Below are 22,122 nucleotides of genomic sequence, written 5' to 3' on the forward strand. Positions count from 1 at the left end.
TACATCGAACAATGATTGAATCAATAAGTTGAATGAGTGGTCTTTTATGTGATTCCATAAGTACACATTCAGCTCACCTTGCCTTGTCTGAACCTGAGCGCTTTGACTGCCCTTACTTCTTTGTCTCCTTGGATTCACTTGGGGAGGAAACAGAGAACACTCGTCACTGGAGATGATTTTGAGGCCATTTAAGTGAAAGCCTCACTCAGCCCATTACATAAAAACTACCATTCAAAAAATATATTCTGCAGCCAGGCTGTAAGATCTTGTTCCAGTTCATATTTTGTAAGTGTAAGGGGTAATTAAAGGGGTCCAGTATCTGTTTGATAAATAAAAACAGAAGGTATCTTATCCCTTATACTGCTGTTTGAACACCTGGTGGCTAATGGCTGGCCTTAGATAACCATCTGCCGGCTGGAGACACTGGATTACACTCACACACACTCCCTGTCTCATACACACATATACAATGCCTTGCGAAAGTATTCACCCCCTTGGCATTTTTCCTATTTTGTTGCCTTACAACCTGGAATTAAAATAGATTTTTGGGGGGTTTGTATCATTTGATTTACACAACATGAGTGTGTGTGTGAGTGTAATACAGTGTAATCCAAACAGATACTGGACCACTTTGAAGATACAAACTATTTTTTATTGTGAAACAAACAAGAAATAAGACAAACTGAACTTGAGCGTGCATAACTATTCACCCCCCAAAGTCAATATTTGTAGAGCCACTTTCTTGCAGCAATTATGTCTATATAAACTTGGCACATCTAGCCACTGGGATTTTTGCCCATTCTTCAAGGCAAAACTGCTCCAGCTCCTTCAAGTTGGATGGGTTCCTGCTGGTGTACAGCAATCGTTAAGTCATATCACAAATTCTCAATTGGATTGAGGTCTGGGCTTTGACTAGGCCATTCCAAGACATTTCAATTTCCCCTTAAACCACTCAAGTGTTGCTTCAGCAGTATGCTTAGGGTCATTGTCCTACTGGAAGGTGAACCTCCGTCCCAGTCTCAAATCTCTGGAAGACTGAAACAGGTTTCCCTCAAGAATTTCCCTGTATTTAGCGGCATCCATCAGTCCTTCAATTCTGACCAGTTTCCCAGTCCCTGCCGATGAAAAATATCCCCACAGCATGATGCTGCCACCACCATGCTTCACTGTGTGGATGATTTTCTCGGGGTGATGAGAGGTGTTGGGTTTGTGTCAGACATAGCATTTTCCTTGATGGCCAAAAAGCTCAATTTTAGTCTCATCTGACCAGAGTACCTTCTTCCATATGTTTGAGGAGTCTCCCACATGCCTTTTGGCAAACACCAAACGTGTTTACTTATTTTTTTCTTTCAGAAATGGCTTTTTTCTGGCCACTCTTCCGTAAAGCCCAGCTCTGTGTAGTGTACGACTTAAAGTGGGCCTATGGACAGATACTGCAATCTCCGCTTTGGAGCTTTGCAGCTCCTTCAGGGTTACCCTTGGTTTGTTGCCTCTCTGATTAATGCCCTCCTTGCCTGGTCCGTGAGTTTTGGTGGGCGGCCCTCTCTTGGCAGGTTTATTGTGGGTGCCATATTCTTTCCATTTTTTAATAAGGGATTTAATGGTGCTCCGTGGAAGTTTCGGATATTTTTTTATAACCCAACCCTGATCTGGACTTCTCCACAACTTTGTCCCTGACCTATTTGGAGAGCTCCTTGGTCTTCATGGTGCCACTTGCTTGGTGGTGCCCCTTGCTTAGTGGTGTTGCAGACTCTGGGGAATTTCAGAACAGGTGTATATATACTGAGATCATGTGACAGATCATGTGACACTTAGATTGCCCACAGGTGGACTTTATTTAACTAATGATGTGACTTCTGAAGGTAATTGGTTGCACCAAATCTTTAGGGGCTTCATAGCAAAGGGGGTGAATACATATGCTGTCGCGACTTCTGCCGAAGTTGGCTCCTCTCCTTGTTCAGGCGTCGTTCGGCGGTCGACGTCACCGGCTTTCTAGCCATCGCCGCTCCATTTTCCATGTATCCATTTGTTTTGTCTTGTTCCCTGCACACCTGGTTTTCATTTCCCAATTAATCTACATGTATTTATTTCTCTGTTCCCCATCATGTCTTTATGTAAGATTGTTTGTGTTACGTGTGTATTGTTGACGTGCCAGACTGGCTTGTTTTTTCTGTATTCTTTTTTCACGAAGATGTTTATTGTTGAACATAATTCTTGTGACTGTTTTGCACTTTTGCCTAAATAAAGTGTGCGCCTGTTCACAAATCTCTGCTCTCCTGCACCTGACTTCGCTACCAGTATGCACACATCTGACATGTGCACGCACCACTTATCCGTTTTTTATTTTTTAGAAAAGTTATTTTTTTCATTTCACTTCACCAATTAACTATTTTGTGTATGTCCATTACATGAAATCCAAATAAAAATCCATTTAAATTACAGGTTGTAATGCAACAGGATAGGTAAAATGCCAAGGGGGGTGAATACCTTTGCAAGGCACTGTATAAGCACACACACATATATATATATATACGGTATTTCACTCTCTCTCATACACACATACATAAAAGCCCGCACCCACAATAACCTGCACGGATGGCTGACTCATTTATTACTTCAGTTATTGTCTTTGTAAAAGGTCAAATAATTTCCCTGTCTAATACACATGCACACATGCGCTTTCTACAGACACACACAGGCACACACATGAGTTCCTTATCTATATTTAGAGGTCCTGCATCATATAGGTAGGCTACTGTGATGTGTTTTGGCCCTCCTCTCCAGAGTGTTGAGTTCACTGATGTGTCTCTCTGTGGACATCTCCAACGGCTTGGCAAGTCGCTGTCAGCCACACAGGAAACAGGAAGTATCAGTAACAGAGCGGCAGCTCTACCAAGTGCAAAACAGACCTAGCGGAAGTCTCCACTGAAATGTGTTAGAGATCTGATGAACATGTGGTATGTGCTGTAAAACTTCATATACAGTTGAAGTCGGAAGTTTACATACACTTAGGTTGGAGTCATTAAAACTCGTTTTTCCACCACTTCACAAATTTCTTGTTAACAAACTATAGTTTTGGAAAGTTGGTTAGGACATCTACTTTGTGCATGACACAAGTCATTTTCAATTGTTTACAGACAGATTATTTAACTTATAATAATTATTATAATTCACTGTATCACAATTCCAGTGGGTCAGAAGTTTAGATACACTAAGTTGACTGTGCCTTTAAACAGCTTGGAAAATTCCAGAAAATTATGTCATGGCTTTAGAAGCTTCTGATAGGCTAATTGACATAATTTGAGTCAATTGGAGGTGTACTTGTGGATGTATTTCAAGACCTACCTTCAAACTCAGTGCCTCTTTGCTTGACATCATGGGAAAATCAAAAGAAATCAGCCAAGACCTCAGAAAACAAATGGTAGACCTCCACCTATATCGACATAACCTGAAAAGCCGCTCAGCAAGGATGAAGCCACTACTCCAAAACCCCCATAAAAAAAGGCAGACTACGGTTTGCAACTGCACATGGGGACAAACATCGTACTTTTTGGAGAAATGTCCTCTGGTCTGATGAAACAAAAATGGAACTGTTTGGCTGTAATGACCATCGTTATGTTTGGAGTAAAAGAGGGAGGTTTGCATTCCAAAGAACACCATCCCAACCGTGAATCACGGGGGTGGCAGCATCATGTTGTGGGGGTGCTTTGCTGTAGGAGGGACTGGTGCACCTCACAAAATAGATGGCATCATGAAGGAAGAAAATTATGTGGATATATTGAAGCAACATCTCAAGACATCAGTCAGGAAGTTAAAGCTTGGTCGCAAATGGGTCTTCCAAATGGACAATGACCCCAAGCATACTTCCAAAGTTGTGACAAAATAGGTTAAGGACAACAAAGTCAAGGTATTGGAGTGGCCATCACAAAGCGTGTGCGAGCCAGGAGGCCTACAAACCTGACTCAGTTACACCAGCTCTGTCAGGAGGGATGGGCCAAAATTCACCCAACGTATTGTGGGAAGCTTGTGGAAGGCTACCCAAAATGTTTGACCCAAGTTAAACAATTAAAGGCAATGCTACAAAATACTATGTGATGAAAGAAATAAAAGCTGAAATAAATCACACTACTATTATTCTGACATTTCACATTCTTAAAATAAAGTGGTGATCCTAAGACAGGGAATTTTTACTAGGATTAAATGTCAGGAATTGTGAAAAACTGAGTTTAAATGTATTTGGCTAAGGTGTACTGTATGTAAACTTCCGACTTCAACTGTATATAAAAACTACTGTAACACAACCTTTGCCATGCATTTGCACGCACTCTGACAGAAACAGATTATGACTGCCTGAGACCTGACTATGAGATGCTGCTGTCTCTAGCTCGATTGGCCTTCCAGTCCGCGGGGGGGGGGGGGGGGGGTCTGTTCCCTGGGCGGTGAGGTCACATCCCAGAGAAAACGACCTGATTGACCTCTATCTGATGCAGATCCAGAGCTTATGCTAAGAGCACCACAGAGCACCTGGTTGTGATGGATAATCAATACTGTGCTACAGGCCTGGCTTCCAGCCATCAGCTGAAGGCATGAGATGAGATTCACTCATAAGTTGAGGTGCATGGTGGGGCCGTGCACATGGGAATGAGTCCCACTTTTGGGTGAGTCCAGAGGAAATTGATAGGCGTGGTAAACAGAGCCAAGAGCAGTGTATGTTGAGAAGTGTTAGGGTGCTCAGGTGAATAGAGTCACAGGTGTAAGTTCATTACACACTATTGGCTTTAAATAAACACACCTTACCTCAACTGCTTATCCAGTACATGGATGCAATGTAAAAATAAAGACATCCTTGAATAAGAGAGACATTATGTTTATGCAAAGAACTATCAATAATATCCTTAATATCGAATTGACTCTGGCAGTTTGTCTGAACTTCACTGTACCTCTTCTTCATCTGATCACACTGCTCCACCCACAGAGCTCTGAGATCCACTTGCAGCCTCGCCTTCTGCTCCATCACGCTCTCCTCCCTGGGGACGGTCTCTGCCGTCTCACCATCAGAGACCAGGTTTTAGACATGACATGGCGAAGGGGACAATAGTCTGCTGCTGATCCCTACAGTAATACCCAAAGGGGGATGGATGATCCATAGAGATCCTATTAAATTACTAGAGGGGCTATCTCATAAACTCTCAATGTTCCATAATGGGGTGAAAATGGCAGCCATATTGATCAGGGAGAACTCCAAACCAGTCTAATTGGAATGAATGACAGTATAGGCATAATCCATATTTGACGTATGCATGAAAATAAAAGTAAGGCATGTGGTATATCATAAATTGAGTAATAGAATTATTGACAACCTTATACCAAATTTCTGTATAAATAGCCTCTAAAATATATGTAAACAGACCATAAAATGTATGTTTTCTTAGAAAGCTGTGAGCGCTATTATATGTTACAATATCAGTACTTGTTGCATTTACAACTTGTCTAAGTCCTATCATCAACAGATTTCAGCCAGTGTATGGCTGTGGATTGATTGCATTGTCTGAATGGAATGTTGGCATATTGGCAGTTCATTTGAACAAGTATTGGAATCATTCCTCTAAAACTGTCTGGCTACCTAGCTAACAAAGCTAGTGCAGATAAATTATTCAAATTCATTATTTTACACAATATCTTATCACATCGCTAGCAAACCATGTATGAACAACTCCCTGACCAAAATGTCTGACCTTTATCCCATCATAAGAAGGTTCATACCCATTCTAGTAATCTATTTTCTAATTATATGGGATGATCTTTGTAAACTCACGTGGCTCTATCAGCGGCTCCAGGGGCGTTATCAGGCCTCCACATCACTGCCTCACATAGAGGTCTGTTACTTCATCCTAGCAGCAGTATGCCGATTTAAAGTAGGATCCTAGGGCCAGGAGGTTTTCCTGATAATGTAACCTGACCAGGGAATGGTCAGGTAAAACACCTGGCCCTATTACTCAACAAAAGCGTCCGGGTACAAGCCTAGAATTGTTCTTCCACAAGCAATAAATGTTTCTAGTTAAAAACATATCTTACATTTTACATTTTAGTCATTTAGCAGACACATTTAGAGGATATTTTTATCCCTTCATTAAGTGCTCTACCAAGAAAAACACATTAGCTGAGGAATATTCCAAATCTCCCTGAAGCTAATTATTATCAGTATATAACTCTTGTTAATTAAACTGGCCAAGAGAAAAACAACATGAATATATTCTGTGTGTCTGCCACCACCCCTAGTGGATGAGATTAAAATAAAACATGAATTTGTTGAGTCAGAAAACTTTAACTACAGAGGGCCTAAAAACATCTAGTGTATTCCATTAATATTTTTTCTTCACAGCTTTGAATGTGTCGCTGTATTTCTGGATGGATTTTCTTCTGGAACTTCTTGTCCAGTTCCTTCATGTCCTCACAGGCAACTGTGGACAGCTCTGAAAGAGGACATATATGATATATGAATTTCAGAGGCTCCTCAGAGCATCCTCCTTAGTGAATTTCATTTTTTTTTTTTATTGTGAAACTTTAAAAAAGTTGTCCTTTTTAGATACTAAATATATTCACATCACCAAATAATTGATTAAACACACTGTTTTGCAATGAAGGTCTACAGTAGCCTCAACAGCACTGTGTAGGGTAGCACCATGGTGTAGCTGGAGGACAGCTAGTGTCTGGCCTCATCTGGGTACATTGACTTCAATACAAAATCTAGGAGGCTCGAGGTTCTCACTCCCTTCCATAGGCTTACACAGTAATTAGGACGTCCTCCAACCTATCAGCTTTTGCAGTATGAACTGACATGTTGTTCACCCAATTAAAGGATCAGATAATTAATCTAGTACTAAAAGCATAAGCTACAGCTAGCTAACACTGCAGTGCATAAAATGTGGTGAGTAGTTGACTCAGAGAGAAAAAGACAATAGTTGAAATGTTTTGAACAAATTAATTTAAAGGAGAAGAAAGAGAGACAGAGAGAGAGAGCTATATTTCATAGTATTTTTTACTTTCACTTACTTAGCTAGCGAATGCAGCTAGCTAGTTTAGCCTACTCAAACACCCTGCTCAAATAGAGAGGGATGCTAAGGTAGCTAGCTGGATATGGCTATCCAACATTGGAACTCTTCCAAGTCAAGGTAAGCTTTTGGTTTTGTAACGATGCATGCTGAGAGTCGGGAAGCAAGTTCAGGGAGTGAGTGTTTTAATAAATAAACACAACATAATACAAAATAAGAAACGAACAACGCACAGACATGACACAGCAACAGAAACAATAATGCCTGGGGAAGGAACCAAAGGGAGTGGCAGGTAGCCTAGTGGTTAGAGTGTTGGACTTATAACCGAAAGGTTGCAAGATCGAATCCCTGAGCTGACAAGGTAAAAATCTGTCGTTCTGCCCCTGAACAAGTCAGTTAACCCACTGTTCCTAGGCCGTCATTGAAAATAAGAATTTGTTCTCAACTGACTTGCCTAGTTAAATAAAGGTATATATATATATATATATATAGGGAAGGTAATCAGGGAAGTGATGGAGTCCAGGTGAGTCTGATGACACACATGTGCGGGTAATGATGGTGACAGGTGTGCACCATATTGAGCAGCCTGGTGACCTAGAGGCCGGAGAGGGAGCACACGTGACAGTACCCTCTTCCCCTGCGTTCGGCTCCAGCCGCAGGACGCCAACCAAAGGGACGATCCCAGGGATCAGGAGCGGCCCAGTCACCCCTGCTAACGCGCGGGAACCTGTCACCGGCTGGGGTGCGGGAACCTGACAGGCACTGGAGCTGGTGATCCGGCTGAGGCATGAGAGCCTGACGAGCCGGTGGAAGCATGCAAGCCGGCTGTGGCAGGGGAGCCTGGAGATCCGGCTGAGGCATGAGAGCTTGACGAAACAGCGCAGGCAGGACATGAGAGCCTGTAGCGGCTCCCGGACCCGATGTCATTCCCACCGAAAAAAACAACAAAAAAAACCACTCCCTGATGCTTCCCTTAGGTGAGGCGTTATTCTGTAATGATGCGCGCTGAGAGTTGGGAAGCAAGTTCAGGGAGTGAGTGTATTAATAAATAAACACTACAAAATAAGAAACACGAACAAAGCACAGACATGACACAGCAACAGAAACAATAATGCCTGGGGAAGGAACCAAAGGGATATATAGGGAAGGTAATCAGGGAAGTGATGGATTCCAGGTGAGTCTGATGACGGTGGTGACAGGTGTGTGCCATAATGAGCAGCCTGGTAACCTAGAGGCTGGAGAGGGAGCACACGTGACAGGTTTTATTAATTTATTTCCACCTGGACTACTTGCTTACTGTACTCTGTACTGCATGATTGTAGTGGATTTACTAACGTTTTAGTTTTAGTTGCTATGTTGATTATGGCGTTAGCTAATATGGTGACAAAGATATAGGCTGTATGTAGCGGTTATGATTTGAAGGTTTGGCTTGGAAAGTTTTTTTTGCTTGGTCACAGACAGCTGATGTGTTGTGAACTGAAGTCCACAAGCGAAGGGAACAGGTGAGAGGAATTATACGATCAAAGGGATCATGCTGTTTGTATGTGGTTGGTATGAAAGTGAACTGCGCTTGTGTGTGAGCAGGGGTGTATTCATTCTGCCGATTCTGTTGAAAAACGTTTCTTAAATGGAAGCAAGCTGAACGAAAAGAGAATAAACATACCTGAACTCTTGTTTGCAACTGTTGGACTAATGATTACACCCTAGATCAGCTAGATGCAGGCAAGAGTGTGCAAGGTGTTATTGAATGTGTCAAGATCAATCAACTTGATTGCTCAAATTTCTATCAACCTGTACACCTATGTTGTACACTTTCATTTATAGGCTAGGTTAGGTGAATGGAATATGAATGACAGTCATCCAATATGCTGTAATATAAATAAGGGAAAGGAGGATACCTAGTCACTTGTACAACTGAATGCATTCAACTGAAATGTATCTTCCGCATTTAACCCAACCCCTCTGAATCAGCAATGCTCATGAAAAAAAACATCCTCCCTCATCTTAAATGCATCAACCGCCACTGATGTGTTTCCTTTTTACAACACAGAAGAGTCACTGGTGTTACCTTCATTGGCATCTACAGGAGTGGAGTCCTCAGGTGCAGGATCAGATGAGCTGGGCTCAGATGGAGGGTCAGGAGCCACAGCAGGGTCAGCAACAGGAGTGGATTCCAGTGGAGGCTGCTGAGGGGAGAACGGCTCATAATAATGGCAGGAACGGAAATAATGGAATGGCATCAAACACCATTCCACTGACTCCGCTCCAGTCATTACCAGAAGCCCGTTCTCCCCAATTAAGGTGCCACCAACCTCCTGTGGTGGATTCAACATCTGGATCAGGGGTAGGGACGACATCGGGTGAAACATCTAGGGTGGAATCAAGTGGAGTGGAGTCAACCTTGGGGTCAGGAGTCAACTCTGTGGCTGGTTCAGCCTCTGGGTCAACCTCAGGCTCTGGAAACTTCAACACTCTGGATGGGGTCAACAACAGATGGCTGAATGATTGGGGCAGGTTCATCCTCCACACTGACAGTGTTTGGGGGTGACATTGAATCCATGTTGGGTTTAGGCTCTGAAGGGGCCTCTTCAGGAGTAGGTGAGGTATCCTGGGTACTTGTAGAAGTATCAGCTTACTTCACTGGATATTAAGCTTTAGTATCTTTAGTATAGTGAATTAAAATCTTGGCCCTACCCAACAGGAAACAGCCTTCTTACCTGTTTCTGCAAATGCAGTCTCCTCTCCCACAGTCTGTGTTATGTTGACAAGGGGCGTCTCATAGGGGGAGACATAGTCTGCTGATGAATGTGGGGACAGAGCACAAGTCCATCAAATCCCTAACAAAGACACCATAAAGCCAACCAAGCCCTGTTCACATCTCACTATGGAAATGTTTTGTTGTGAAAGGAGAACCTTAGGAGTGAAACATGTCATTTTCACGTGTTTCAATGAGCTCTGTCTGGGAATTGATTTACCTCTGTTGTCTTTGTTGTCTTCTCAGAATTCTTTGTTGGGTTGAATAAGGCATCTTTGAAATCTGAGGCAGAACAAGACAGTACAGAAGAAATCAGTCCCCTAGTGAAAATTGTATTTAAAATCAATGACTTAAAACACCATCTATAGGTGTCCTACCTATCCTACCTACACAAACATCCGAATTGAAATGTGAAAATTGAAATGTGAATACAAATTATTCTGTACCTTTTCTGAAAATAGAAACTGAAAGTAAGTGCGCTGTACCTGCAAAAGCAGCAGGGATGTAGTCCTTGACCTTGATGTACACAAAGAGAGCTGTCAGAGTGAGCGGCATGTTGCTCTCGCTGCGCAGACAGATGTGCTGGAAGCCTGCAGGGCACAAACCCCCATGAATCAATCAGACACAGGCAGAAGCCTTCTGACTCAAGGTCTACTTCAATCAGCCTCATTGTCGGGAAGACTGGGCAGAAGTGCAGTTTAAACCCATGTAGAAATACTGTAGGTAACGCTACATGAAGTTGCTCTCATATCTGTGTAGTAAAGCTGTAATCACTCAACACTGTAACAACACCATGTTAATACTGTGGTGTTACTAGATTAATAACAGTGTTAATTCACAGGTATAAGAGAAAGGTAATGTAACATGTTATCATACAGACCTGACTGAAGGGTCTCAGTGGGAATGATCCTGTGGCCCAGAAACTTCCCGCCCTCCTCGTGAACCACGATCCTGAGGGAGGCCATGTCAGGCAGCAGGATCTGTCCACACAACAACAAGCTTGACCCTTCTTACATGCATTCAACAAGGCAAAATGGTTAGCTTATAGAAATTATAGCTGAACGAATTGAATGAGTATACCTTCTCAAAAACAAATGGTTCCTCGTCCCACACTGGGTTAATGGTGTTCGGTATGGGATACCACTTGGTCCGGTACTTCTTACACGCCAGTCTTCACACTCGTCTGACAGAAACTGGCCTAAATAGATCTGTAAGGAATGATGATGGAGTTATGATAACGGATATATATGATACACAGGAGGTTGGTGGTACCTTAATTGGGGAAGACGGGCCTGGAGCGGAATGAAACACATGGTTAGCATTTTTTTGTATGCCATTCCATTTGCTCCGTTCCAGCCATTATTATGAGCCGTACTCCCCTCAGCAGCCTACACTGAGGATTTGTTTTTATTTAAAATGTTTCTTTAATCTTTATTTAACTAGGCAAGTCAGTTAAATGACTGTAATGCCTTTAGAAACACATGTAGGCCTATGGTAAGGGTTTTTCTATTAACTAGGTTAACATTGAGGATTTCCTACACTGGACATCTTGTTACAACTGTTGATAAGTCATTGATAATAATCTCCCCATGTTTTTCATGTCATTACCTTAATATATAAGGGAGGATCATAGCTAGATTCAATAAAATTTACGAGTTGATTTACAACCTACGTTTAACCCTTTATCATGGTTGCTGTATTGACGGATTTGTCCACAATCGTGTGGCATAAAACATTTATTTTCTGTCCTTGCATTTATGACAGTGCAAGTTGTTAAGTATGAATCAGTTAAATTAGTCATTGAACTTGAACCCTGTAAGAATCCTGGATCTAGCTGTCGGACAGTTTTTTGTATAGAGATCTCAGAAATGCAGTGTAAATAGGTAACATTTTGTGTCTTTATGTAATGGGGTGGAAACAGTTTTCGTGGGCACAGAAATCTAAAATAATGTATGCATTGCAAAATCAAATTCTTAAAGACCTTGATACTTAAAACCTATATCGACTACTTGAACTTGAATTTGGAGCTCAGAAATTTAAGCAGCCTACTAGAATAGGCTTACCTTGAAAATCTGAACATTTCCTCAATTTGGTGCTTGAAATGTTCTTGTAATTATTGTAGTCAATTTATAAGTTCTCATGCTCCCATATAATTATCTGTGATTAAATTTTTTATCCATTTTTGTGAGAGATGTGGGCATTTACGTTTGTTTCCCACCACTTCAATTGAAGGGTATTGCGCTACTCTGTTGTGGTAAAAACACATGCGGTTATTATGAGGATGACAACATCTGATGTTGGCTTCAACTTGGATTTCCATACAAATCATTCCATTAAAAAAAGAACCTGGTTTTTGGCCACTTTCTCATCATAAAAACGGCGATGGTGAGATTCAAATGGTGAGATGAATTCTACCGCTATTCATGGTGTCACGCCCTGACCTTAGTTATCTTTGTTTTCTTTATTATTTTGGTTAGGTCAGGGTGTGACATGGGGGATGTATGTGTTTTGTCTTAGAGCCGCCCGTCTGTCCTGAGCCGCTAGAGCCGCCCGTCTGTCCTGAGCCGCTAGAGCCGCCCGTCAGTCAGGAGCCGCCAGAGCCGCCCGTCAGTCCGGAGCTGCCTTTCAGTCCGGAGCTGCCTTTCAGTCCGGAGCTGCCTTTCAGTCCTGAGTTACCACTCAGTCCAGAGCTGCCCGTCAGTCCGGAGCTGCCCGTCAGTCCGGAGCTGCCCGTCAGTCCGGAGCTGCCCGTCAGTCCGGAGCTACCCCTCAGTCCGGAGCTGCCCCTCAGTCCGGAGCTGCCCGTCAGTCCGGAGCTGCCCCTCAGTCCGGAGCTGCCCCTCAGTCCGGAGCTGCCCATCAGTCCGGAGCTGCCCCTCAGTCCGGAGCTGCCCCTCAGTCCGGAGCTGCCCCTCAGTCCGGAGCTGCCCCTCAGTCCGGAGCTACCACTCAGTCCGGAGCTGCCCCTCCGTCCAGTGGCGCCCTCTACGATGGTCTTCAGTCCGGGACTCGCTGCAAGGGTCCCCGCTCCAGAGGCGCCACCAAAGCGGGTAATGACTATGGTGGAGTGGGGTCCACGTCCCGCACCCGAGCCGCCGCCGTAAGAAGGCCCACCCGGACCCTCCCCTTCTGTGTCAGGTTTTGCGGCCGGAGTCCGCACCTTTGGGGGTGGGATACTCTGCCCTGACCTTAGTTATCTTTGTTTTCTTTATTATTTTGGTTAGGTCAGGGTGTGACATGGGGGATGTATGTGTTTTGTCTTGTCTAGGGGTTTTGTATGTTTCTTGGGGTGTTTACTAGTCTGTGTTTGTAGGTCTATGGTTGCCTAGATTGGTTCTCAATTAGAGGCAGCTGTTTATCGTTGTCTCTGATTGGGAACCATATTTAGGCAGCCATATTCCGTGGGTTATTGTCTATATGTAAGTTGCCTGTGTCTGCACTTGTTTAATATATAGCTTCACGTGCGTTTGTTGTTTTGCATAGTTTGTTTAAGTGTTCTTTGTTTCGTTAAATCAATAGAAGAATGTATTTTTATCACGCTGAGCCTTGGTCCTTCTCTCTTCATCTAAACGACGAACGTGACACATGGGTTTATTATGTGTCTCTGTGTCGGCCACATAGGCTACAGAAGAATCAGCATGCATGCATCCAATCTATTTAAGATTTGCCAGCAGCATACCACCCTGCATACCACTGCTGGCTTGCTTCTGAAGCTAAGCAGGGTTGGTCCTGGTCAGTCCCTGGATGGGAGACCAGGTGCTGCTGGAAGTGGTGTTGGAGGGCCAGTAGGAGGCACTCTTTCCTCTGGTCTAAACAAAGATCCCAATGCCCCAGGGCAGTGATTGGGGACACTGCTCTGTGTAGGGTGCCGTCTTTCGGATGGGACGTTAAACGGGTGTCCTGACTCTCTGAGGTCATTAAAGATCCCATGGCACTTATCGTAAGAGTAGGGGTGTTAACCCCGGTGTCCTGGCTAAATTCCCAATCTGGCCCTCAACCATCACGGTCACCTAATAATCCCCAGTTTACAATTGGCTCATTCATCCCCCTCCTCTCCCCTGTAACTATTCCCCAGGTTGTTGCTGCAAATGAGAACGTGTTCTCAGTCAACTTACCTGGTAAAATAACGGTAAAATAAAAAATAAAAATAAATTTAGTCAGGCAATGTCCACATTATTCTCACATATTTTAGAATGTAACAATAATTTGAATATCAATGCATTGGCAAGACCAAAAATACATATTTATTCTTAAACTGGTAATAGCCTACTTTTTGCATGCTTTTTGGGGGGAGGGTTCTATATTAGGCCCTATATGTACAATTATATAAATGATACAATTGTATAATATTGAGGTCCTTGAAGATTACAATTAAGTGCTTGAAAAAGTCCCTGAAAAACCTTGAATTGATTTGCCAAATGTCTGTATAAAGCCTGCTTAAAGGATGTATAGTCCTAGGCCTATGATGTTGTATAGGTGGAGTTATGGGCTTTTTGAATATATTCACCTCTATTCCTTTAAGTACACATGTGGAACTGCATAAAAATATTTTTGTTGTTGTTTCAAACCATTTAGAAATTTGATCCCAATGTCACAAATTTCCCCATTATTTATAGAAAAATCCAAGAAGAAATAGAGCTGCAGACACAGCAGACCTGTATACATATTGACTGTCCACTTACAGTAGACTATCACAAAACAGACAGACATATTCAACCAAGATGAACACCCACACAGAAAGAGAGAGATGAGAGACAGAGAGAGAGAAAGCCTGAGGGTATGCTACTCTGAAAAACAAGTGGGAGGAAAATAGCCCCCAGTTACAAACAGCCAGCTGCATCAGCTCTTCCAAAGTGGAACCGTGGATAATGATCCAGAGTGGTTTGATAATGACTAAACAGTCCAATAACTACATTAGAACTCACACACGTTAGTCCTATAAAAAATGTATGAGATGTTTTAAATGCCTGGCACAAAAGCAAGAATACCGAATAGTGCCGATGTCTGCTGCTCTCTCTGAGATTGGAGTTAACATAATAATAATAACGTGCCTTGATGGTCAGTGTGTTGTCAACGATGGTGTCGATCCTGTCACAGTAGGGGTCAAACTTCTTGTTACTACTGCAGAAGAGGTCATGATTGAGGAGGTAGTCTGTTCTGTTGAATTCAAATAAAGACACATTGTGCTGCATTGGGAAATCTGGAGAAAAAAACACATATTTTCAGAACTTTTCAAAATCACATTCATGTTTCTTCACTACTGCATACAGCACAACATTTTCATGCGAGATGGATCTGCATTTTTGTGGCATGTGCAGTAGAGCATTGTGCAACTGAAAACAGTGCAACACTGACCTGCGGTGGTGAATATAAGAAACACTTAACATCAATAAAGAAACTCTACAAATGTGCCTTATCATGACTAATAATAATAATGGGAACAATCATAAATTATTACACCAGTTTATCAGCCATAAAACAATCATAATCCCAGATAGATGTTATACAGTAGCTTTACCCATAGTTTGATAGTTGAGCGCCACCATCTGGCAGCCAGCATTCCAGGGGGCTGTGGGCTGTAGTTGGACTAGTCTGGTTCCTTTAGGGTAGATTATTCTCATCTGCCTCTTGTTATGCCTGGATTGACATGTTAAGGGAGTTTGCATTCACAATGTGTGGCAGAAAATAATTATGATTTATTAGTATTTTGAGGGTAATTCAATCAGGGGTAAAGTAACAGTTGAGAAAAGGATGCCCCACAAACTCCACTGCAGTCTTGGATATCATATTCTCCCCTTTGGTCTCCACAAAAGATGAGATGAGGTAGCTTGTTTTTCTCTGTCCACAGGATAATGAGAGGGTGTAATGAGGTCTGTGTGTAGCTGGTGTAGAGGAGTCAGGCGCAGGACAGCAGATATGAGTAAATAAACGTACTTTACTCAACATATACAAATGCAATACAAAAAAGAGAGCCCACATTAACAGACCGTACTACATACAAACAATTACTCACAAACAGACATGGGGGAACAGAGGGTTAAATGATGAACAAGTAATTGGGGAATTGAAACCAGGTGTGTAAGACAAAGACAAAACGAATGGAAAATGAAAAGTGGATCAGCGATGGCTAGAAGGCCCGTGACGTCGACCGCCGAACGCCGCCCGAACAAGGAGAGGGACCGACTTTGGCGGAAGTGACAGAGGGATCATGCAGAATATTAGTTTCCGTCAGCAACAACAACTAGATAAACAGGTTCTATAACATGTACTTTGTGTAAAGTAATTTTTTTATCATATGAGGTTATTATTTTAAGAAAAACTGCATCTCTCATTCCTATTTCTGTAGAGGCAAAAGTTACCCTCATCTAACTCCTGCCCCAACTTAACATCAGCAAATCACCAGTCACTTCTGGAGTTATCCAAATAAATTAATTTGGTGGGTTGGATGTAATTGACAGACATCTCCTCATATGCTGTCACTTCCTGTCCCGCTGTGCCCTATAGAAGGATATACATAAATTAACCTCCTGTCTGAAAGATCTAGTGACATAGAAACAGGCATAGAACCATCATCTTTCTCCACCTCATCAGAGTTCTTCATCTTCTCCTCATCCTGGTCCTCGTCCTCCTGCTGTTCTTCGTGGTCATCGATCATGGTCACCTCCTCCCCGGTCATGGTCACCTCCCCCATAAGACACATACAGCCTCAACACTCACTACAAAAATGTGTCTGCAACATCATCTGTATAACAAGCACAGTACAACCACAATACAATGTAATTTGGTTTAGTTTTTGTCCTGTATTACACTCCAGTCACACACTGGCCCTCAGGGTTAGCGGGCCCTTCCTGGTTGGGCTCCTGGTCAGTGCTAACTGTGACTATGGGCTGGTCTGATCCTGCTGTCTTCTTGGGGCTGGCCTGGCTGGGCTTCTCATGGCTGCCATTCTTGTTCTTGATCAGGATCTTCCCCATGAGCTCCTCTGGACTGGGGATCTGCAGACCTGGCTTCAGCTGCTGAGTCACCCAGACACAGGGGAGAAAACACACTTCAAATCAAATTGATTTATATAGCCCTTCTTACATCAGCTGATATCTCAAAGTGCTGTACAGAAACCCAGCCTAAAACCCCAAACAGCAAGCAATGCAGGTGTAGAAGCACGGTGGCTAGGAAAAACTCCCTAGAAAGGCCAAAACCTAGGAAGAAACCTAGAGAGGAACCAGGCTATGAGGGGTGGCCAGTCCTCTTCTGGCTGTGCCGGGTGGAGATTATAACAGAACATGGCCAAGATGTTCAAATGTTCATAAATGACCAGCATGGTCAAATAATAATAATCACAGTAGTTGTCGAGGGTGCAGCAAGTCAGCACCTCAGGGAGGGAGACAAGGCATGCCCACACACATGCACACACACACAAGCGAAAACACACTCTGTTCAGGGAAGGTGGCTTTACACAGCAATGAGTTTAGAAGGCTACAAAGACCCATACGGGTCAACTAGCAATGTAGTAATGTGAAACAGGAAAAGGTGAGGAGGCTGAAGGTTCTGCCTCATTTCTTCTTCATAAGCACACAAACCAAGCATGACTGCACTGAGAAATTAAGAATCATCTGACAATGTTAGATTAAATTCATAAGCCTTAAAACTGTGGCCATAGACCATCTGAACTGCTCAGGTACAGTATTTTTAAGACAAAAAGTAATGGGAGACCTGGCTTGTCTATGAAGGTATATATGACTGAGACAAAGGGACCTGTCAGTTCCTGACAGACAGTCCCACTCACAGGGTACTTGTCCAGAGGATCCGTTGGCAGCATATCTCCAAATATGCTTTTAAAATAGTTAGCCATTTTCTCCTCCTGCTTCACCCTTGAAAACACAATATAGCTTAGATAATGATCCCTTAAAGTCTACATGCAGGTTACAGGCTCAATCATATTATATAAATAGTCACATCCCACTGGACACACACTGGTTGAATCAACGTTGTTTCCTCGTCGTTTTCAATTAAATTATGTTGAACCAACGTGGAATAGACGTTGAATTAATGTCTGTGCCCAGTGGGATCATATTATGAATAGCATACAAATAAGTGTTTGTGATAGTAGTGGCCCTGCTTTTGATATGGCTAAAGTCAAACCATGTTTTTAATCTGAAAAGAAGAGTCAAATGTAGTGCCTTTGTCACGGCCGTCGCAGGGAGGAGACCAAGGCGCAGCGTGGTATACGTACATTCTCTTTATTTAACGAATGAACACTGAACAAAACGAACCGTGAAGCTATACAAAGAGTGCTGAACAGGCAACTACACATAGACAAGAACCCACAAAACCAAAAGGGAAAATGGCAACCTAAATATGATCCCCAATCAGAGACAACGATAAACAGCTGTAATGTTCTGCAGGCTACACAGTAACTATACAAACTCAAGATCCCACAACCTAAGGTGGGAAAAAAGGCTGCCTAAGTATGATCCTCAATCAGAGACAACGATAGACAGCTGCCTCTGATTGGGAACCATACCCGGCCAACAAAAAATAGAAAAAATAGAATGCCCACCCAAATCACACCCCGACCTAACCAAATAGAGAAATAAAAAGGCTCTCTAAGGTCAGGGCGTGACAACTTCCTTGCCAGTGAAGGGCTGTTCAGTTAAAACCAAGACTCAAATTGAGGGGGTATGAGAGGGTATGCCATAGGCCAACCTTTTTATAAAGAAAATGGCAAAAAGCACAGGCCTACCCCTTGTAAACTTAAGATTTTGAGGAAAATAAAACAGATCTGATTATATAAAGTGATCTATAACAGCACTTTGGTCAACAATGCTAGAAACAAGCTGTAAAATACCGGGGAAAGATGTGACACCAATGCATATGAGGATATCATTATTTTGTTTCTTTGACATTCAGAGGCTGAGCTACAACCTATAGCCTGGGAGACAAAACATTTACTTTGCTTGGGAAGTAATCTAATTCTGTTCACTATCAATTGATTAAGCTATTCACTTTCTGTACAATAGAAGATTTTAAAACCCAGACAGCTTATAAGGAAACACTTGTGACCTTCTCTCATTGCAAACAGGGACAGTTTCTGTAACGAGTGCCCTGAGAGTCGGGAAGCAAGTACGGGGAGTCAAACATTTAATCGGAAACAGACATGGAACAAGACAGGAACAGCATCAGCACACGGGTATACAAGAACATATGACAATCAGTTTATTAGCAAGTGCATCGGCGATGTCGTACCCACAGCAACTATTAAAACATGCCCAAACCAGAAACTGTGGATTGATGGCAGCATTCGCGCGAAACTGAAAGCGCGAACCAATGCTTTTAACCAGGGCAAGGTGACCGGAAACATGACCGAATACAAACCGCGTAGCTATTCCTTCTGCAAGGCAATCAAACAAGCTAAGCATCAGTATAGAGACAAAGTAGAGGCGCAATTCAACGTCTACAGTCAATCACGGATTACAAAAAGAAAACCAGCCCCATCGCGGACCAGGATGTCTTGCTCCCAGACAGACTAAACAACTTCTTTGCTCGCTTTGAGGACAATACAGTGCCACTGACACGGCCCGCTACCAAAACCTGCAGACTCTCCTTCACTGCAGCCGACATGAGTAAAACATTTAAACGTGTTAACCCTCGCAAGGCTGCAGGCCCAGATGGCATCCCCAGCCACGTCCTCAGAGCATGCGCAGACCAGCTGGCTGGTGTGTTTACGGACATATTCAATCAATCCTTAACCCAGTCTGCTGTTCCCACATGCTTCAAGAGGGCCACCATTGTTCCTGTTCCCAGCTAAACGACTACCGCCCCGTAGCACTCACGTCCGTCATCATGAAGTGCTTTGAGAGACTCGTCAAGGACCATATCACCTCCACCCTACCTGACACCCTAGACACACTCCAATTTGCTTACCGCCCTAATAGGTCCACAGACAACACAATCGCAACCACACTGCACACTGCCCTAACCCATCTGGACAAGAGGAATACCTATGTGAGAATGCTGTTCATCGACTACAGCTCAGCATTTAACACCATAGTACCCTCCAAACTCGTCATCAAGCTCGAGACCCTGGGTCTCGACCCCTCCCTGTGCAACTGGGTACTGGACTTCCTGACGGGATCACCCAGCTGATCCTCAACACTGGGGCACTACAAGGGTGTGTTCTGAGCCCTCTCCTGTACTCCCTGTTCACCCACGACTGCGTGGCCATGCACGCCCTCCAACTCAATCATCAAGTTTGCAGACGACACAACAGTGGTAGGAATGATTACCAACAACGACGAGACGGCCTACAGGGAGGAGGTGAGGGCCCTCAGAGTGTGGTGTCAGGAAAATAACCTCACACTCAACGTCAACAAAACAAAGGAGATGATCGTAGACTTCAGGAAACAGCAGAGGGGGCACCCCCCTATCCACATCGACGGGACAGTAGTGGAGAGGGTAGTAAGTTTTAAGTTCCTCGGCGTACACATCACGGACAAACTGAATTGGTCCACCCACACAGACAGCGTGGTGAAGAAGGCGCAGCAGCGCCTCTTCAACCTCAGGAGGCTGAAGAAATTTGGCTTGTCACCAAAAGCACTCACAAACTTCTACAGATGCACAATCGAGAGCATCCTGTCGGGCTGTATCACCGCCTGGTACGGCAACTGCTCCGCCCACAACCGGAAGGCTCTCCAGAGGGTAGTGAGGTCTGCACAACGCATCACCGGGGGCAAACTACCTGCCCTGCAGGACACCTACACCACCCGATGTCACAGGAAGGCCATAAAGATCATCAAGGACAACAACCACCCAAGCCACTGCCTGTTCACCCCGCTATCATCCAGAAGGCGAGGTCAGTACAGGTGCATCAAAGCAGGGATCGAGAGACTGAAAAACAGCTTCTATCACAAGGCCATCAGACTGTTAAACAGCCACCACTAACATTGAGTGGCTGCTGCCAACATACTGACTCATCTCCAGCCACTTTAATAATGGAAAAATTGATGTAAAAAATGTATCACTAGCCACTTTAACCAATGCCACTTAACATAATGTTTACATACCCTACATTACTCATCTCATATGTATATACTGTACTCTATACCATCTACTGCATCTTGCCATCTTTATGTAATACATGTATCACTAGCCACTTTATACAATGCCACTTTTATATGTTTACATACCCTACATTACTCATCTCCTATGTATATACTGTACTCGATACCATCTACTGCATCTTGCCTATGCCGTTCTGTACCATCACTCATTCATGTATCTTTATGTACATATTCTTCATCCCTTTACACTTGTGTGTATAAGGTATTTGTTGTGAAATTGTTAGGTTAGATTACTCGTTGGTTATTACTGCATTGTCGGAACTAGAAGCACAAGCATTTCGCTACACTCGCATTAACATCTGCTAACCATGTGTATTTGACAAATAAAATTTGATTGATTTGATTTGATTTGAGGTAATGACAGAGGTGATTGAGTCCAGGTGAGTCTAATAATCGCTGATGAGCATGACGGGGGAAGGCAGGTGTGTGTAATGATGGTGGCAGGAGTGCGTAATACTGGGGAGCCTTGCGCCCTTCGAGCGCCAGGGGGGAAGAGCGGGAGCAGGCGTGACAGATTCATTGCAAACAAGACACACTGGCACTGGAGAAATATGATAAGATGAACACATAGGCCTATCTCTCTGTCCATTCTTAGCCTGAAATTTCAGTGATTTGTGTGGTATAAAAAAATATTCTGCTAATATATGTAAAATAACGTAGATTTGCATAATATGTTTATGGCCCGCTATCAAAATTCCTGCGTTGCCATGTAATGCTTACAGAATGAAGAGACATGTTCTCTGTATCCACTTTATCTTTTAATTGTTATTTTGGGTATAAGGGAGGATCACCTGTTTTTTACAAATATATTTTGCTGAAGGGAGGGCCATCCATTTTCAATTCAAAGAGTTCCGATTTTCTCCATGTAATCCTTATTATAAATAACGTTCACTGGAGGAAATCAGTGTGTGACAGTAAACTATGCTGAGGCGTTTGGTTTGGTCTGTTTACCAGTTATAGCGGAGCTCTGGGTGCCCTTAAATGGCAGTGTTGAGTGAAGGGGCCATGGGATGTGTGGTGTGGTGTAGTGTGGAGTGGAGAGGCTGCTGTGCTGCACGCATGCTCCAGTGCCCAGGCCCAATATGACACTCTGTATTGTGTCTCAATGGACACCTGCTGGCAGAGCCACAAAGGAAGCTGTCACTGTGAGATGTAAAGCAGGGGCCACTTCCTGGTACACTGTTTCTGTAGGCACTGG

The 22,122-nt window shown here is 43.4% G+C and overlaps 1 pseudogene; it reads right to left on the reverse strand.

Annotated features, from left to right (window-relative positions):
- Positions 1-22,122, reverse strand: part of LOC139553088 (1-phosphatidylinositol 4,5-bisphosphate phosphodiesterase beta-2-like) — a 33,614-nt pseudogene that overhangs the window by 5,619 nt on the left and 5,873 nt on the right.

This window comes from Salvelinus alpinus, chromosome 25 (genome assembly GCF_045679555.1).
Source record: "Salvelinus alpinus chromosome 25, SLU_Salpinus.1, whole genome shotgun sequence".
Taxonomy (NCBI): Eukaryota; Metazoa; Chordata; class Actinopteri; order Salmoniformes; family Salmonidae; genus Salvelinus; species Salvelinus alpinus.